Source organism: Podarcis liolepis, assembly GCF_965112155.1.
Source record: "Podarcis liolepis genome assembly, chromosome: 1".
In the NCBI taxonomy this organism is placed as follows: Eukaryota; Metazoa; Chordata; class Lepidosauria; order Squamata; family Lacertidae; genus Podarcis; species Podarcis liolepis.
The window spans coordinates 65,324,277-65,328,318 of NC_139554.1; the positions used below are offsets into that span (position 1 = coordinate 65,324,277).

Sequence of the window (4,042 nt, forward strand, 5' to 3'; positions counted from 1 at the left end):
CCATGTATTGTGTATATAATTCAAAAGGATATTTTTAGGCCAAGTTGGTCTTGAATTAACAGTGCATGGCAGTCACTTGCCAATTGTGTAAATACCTGTGATTGTGTCTAACCTTATGTTCATGTTTATTGAACTCTGAAGAACAAATAATCCTCCACAAAGGTGAGCAGCAGCAATCTTCCGTTGGTCCACTTGGGCATAAACTCCATTGAATTCAGTGGGGTTCAGAGTAAACGTAAAAAATAATAGGGCTTGTTAGAAAAAGCATGCTTGTTTTTGTAGGACATGTCTTGTGTACAGGCCAGCTCATATGATCCTTGCAAACACCTCAGCTTAATTGTATTTGATAGTGGCATGCTGAAATGTCGCTTATGCCCAGGGCAGTGAGTCCCAGTGGTTGCTTTGTCAGAGGCACAACACAATCCAGAGGGATTAAGTGCCTGCTTGGAAAATAAGGACTGAACCATATACTCCAGGGTTGTGTAAATTACCCTTGTACTTGGATGCCAAGAGAGTTTGGGATATGCATGAAGTCACTGTTACTGCCTTCTCTGCTGATAGATCTAAAAGTGCAGCTGATGGTGATCTGGAACTACAGTATTTTTTTAAAAAAACAAAACACTGTCTTGGTCCATGGAACATCTACATAAATCTGTAGTAGAAACCTAATGGAGGTTTCTGTGAACCTTCTTGGATTTAGAGGGCAGTTGTAAATCATCATTACTGCCATACCACCACTTCTGCCCTTACATGGACACGACAAGAATTGTATCGGTGCAAAGAATGCTCGTTGGTGGATGTTTTCCATTCTGTTGAACAATAGGGACCTGAAGCTAATAAACTGGCCAAGGGTGAGCAAAACTTTCCAACATAAAGGTTCGCTCCTCAGGAGACTACCACCACTGAACCCATTTTTATTTACTGTTGCAATTGGCTCCATAATATGCAGCCAAAAAGAGAAAAAATGCAAAGCTCCGCTTTAATATTTCTCACTCCTTTATTGGGTTATTCCCACCATAATGTGGCATATTGGAGTTATCTGTTCCAGTAGATAGGCTTTGAAGTATAGGCCCTACCATACTACTTGGCATTCTGGGCTTAAATAGTTACTTGCTAATTTTCTGTGCATGAGAACATAAATAGTGCAAAGAGGAACCAAAAATAAATGGGGGTAGACTGCTTTTAATGCATTTCTGCTGATAATAAGAAATTAAATGCTGCTGCCTATATCTTAAAAAGTTTTCCTGTTTGGAAATGGTTCCAAATAAGGCATATGCTTAACCATTTCCCTTCATGTGTATAGTTCATATGTATAGTTTCTAGATGGCCAACTATGCTTTGGTTTTGTTTCTCAAAGAGCAATTCCTTATAACAGATTGCAGTGGCAATCTGTGATGGAAGCCCCACTCCAAGTGTGGGCAGGGGGAGTGGAAAGGTACAGCAGGTTTATGGTACTTGGACTCAATCAGAGACAAAGCCACGCCAAGGCACAGGAGAACCATGCAGTATAGCACACACCAGGGTGGTGCATTATTATGTGGTTGGCCCTCTGATTGCTAAAATAAGGGCTTGGGAAACAACCTATTGGGCGCAAAAATCAAAGGGATAAAAGTGCTGTCTGGTTTCAAGTCACTGCTGCAAGATAGGACCATCCCATAGTAACCTGACAAGACAATATGTCCAAGGGTTAGGTACTCATGTGACTAGTGACTGCAGAGTGCGGCTGAAGTTAGGTGTGTTGGGTTGGACTAATCTGGATCCAGTTTCTATTGCTAGGTGCTGTCTTCTGCTTCACTGACTGCTTTTTTCCATGGCTGGCTTTCTCGCCTGATGGTATCATTTTCAGCTTTGGCTTGCATTTTTGCCTTTTGCTCAAATGGCTGATTATAATGCTTTGCAAGTACTGTAGTACTGAAGCTACATTTATCTCTCTTCCTCTCTCCCCCCCCCCCCAGTTTCCTGACTTGTTTCCTCCTGGGATTTAATTGATCTCTCTTTATATAAATAGTAAAATTGTGGATGTGTCCCTTTTCAGGCGATGTTTTTAATGGTTTATTTGCTGTTCCTTAGTTTTTTTCAGAGGTAAGCACAGAATAAACTGATTTTACAGGTACTATCACTTTCTGAAGATATCTTACTTGTTTTGTCTAAGCTCTCATTGTTTCCCCCTGGACTAATGTTCTGTTCTGGATGGCAACCAATTCTGAGCTGTAGGGAATTGTCCAAGTAGAAGAGAGCCATCAGTCACAGATCTGCAGGGATTATAAGGGAAAGAAATAAGGCACTTGAATCTGATGAAGGTTTATAATGTGAACCCTCCTACCTAGATGAAATACATATTGAGCAGGGCTTTTTCAGCCAGAAATTGTTGGAAATCAGTTCCAGTATCTCTCAGGTGGGAGCCATTGGCATTATAAGAGAACAAGGGAGGTGTTCATGGTGAGTTCCAACACCTCTTTTTCTAGAAAAATAGAAATGATATTGAGGATTAAGGATTCCTATGCATTTCACATGTCTCCTAAACACGTTCAGGATCCTTCCAACAAAATGACAGCAACAGACCTGTGCTCTTGGAAGTAAACGTTTTATAGAGGGAAGAATATAATTTCCCTACTCACTCTTCCCCAGTTAGATTATTCCAAGAATAAGGGGGCAATGACAATAAAGATATTATTATTATTATTATTATTATTATTATTATTATTATTATTATTATTATTATACCTGTCCGTTGCCTCTGCAGAACAATGTAGATTTATTCTCACAATGTGAATTTATTCACATGTGTTCTGTTTTGCTTCTCACTCAGCATTCACTGATGTTTTCAATCGGAGGTCAGGTAGGTGGTGACTAGGGAATAAACTTTGTGGTGACACAATGTATATCTCTCCAAATCATTTATTTACCCAGCTATTTAATTGCCGTTGTATAGCTTATTGTTATTATTGGTAGTTATAGGCTATATTTCAGGAAGGCCCCCTCTTCTTTTCTATTTTCCTATTTTTACTGAGTGCATTGTATGTTGCTTTTGTTGACTTCCTATTGTTTTTATATTGTTGTCTATTGTTTTGTTGTATCTGCTTTTGTTGTTGCATATTTGTATTGGTTAGTCTAGAATGATGTCATCTAAAGGGCTCCTTCATAGCTTTAATTATTGATTGTATGACTGTACTGTAGTTTGGTCAGGAGAGGGTTAATGGAAGCAGCATAACTTCCTGAGGTAACTGATAGCACTGGCAGGGCGATCAACTACCCTCTTTTATTAAGGAGGCATCATTTAGACACCGGAGCTCAGCTCCCCATGACCCCACACCTGCTGCTGAAAGTACCCAGAGGCCCGATTCTGCGCTCTGGGAGAATCCAGTACAAAGGCATTGTGAAGCCACCGCCCCCCCGAAACCTAATGAGCAGTTTTATTTGGCGCTCTGATGCTGAGAGTCCAAATGATGCTCAGCGCCAGCCTGTATATAAAACCGTTTATCGTAACGACGCCAGAATCTCAGGTGACCTTAATTTTATTTTAAAGAAACCAAACACGAGATAGGTGCGGGCACCCTTGAAATTTCTCACCATTCAGTGAGTGCGGTGCATACGCCATTCTTTTCTCTTCGTCGTCGTCCCCCCCCCCAAGCCATGTACCCTAGGGAGCTTGGGGAGCAAACCTCACTTAACACAGCAGGACGGCATTCCCAAGTAAACATGCCCGGGGCTGCAATGCACCTGACGAGCTGGCCCGACTGATCCCTTTCGGACATTGACCAGCAACCTATTTTGCAGGACGGCTGTGCGGGAGAGCCAAACAAAGGCTGCCTCTTGAACAGCGTGCATGCTTCAAAACATGTTTGCAGGGAGGCGTTTCCAGCACGCCCCGTGCCAGTCAGTCCGCATGGCGTTAGGCTGTCAGTTCATTGTTTCGAGGTTTATCGGCGGTTTAAAATAAAAGCCGTCATAATAGTACTCAGCCCTGCCTCTGTATGTGTGCATATGGTGGTGGGGCTTTTGTGCGGCACGGCGCTCCCCTCCCTCCATGCACACGTACAGT

The 4,042-nt window shown here is 42.0% G+C and overlaps 1 long non-coding RNA gene across 1 annotated transcript; it reads right to left on the reverse strand.

The window, feature by feature from the left end:
- Nucleotides 1-2,013: 2,013 nt before the first annotated feature.
- On the reverse strand, nucleotides 2,014-3,887 carry LOC310689183. The gene is made up of 2 exons (XR_014517384.1): nucleotides 3,571-3,887; nucleotides 2,014-2,252 (listed from the first exon to the last, which is right to left on the reverse strand). It is a non-coding gene; the product is annotated as an uncharacterized lncRNA (long non-coding RNA).
- Nucleotides 3,888-4,042: the final 155 nt, after the last annotated feature.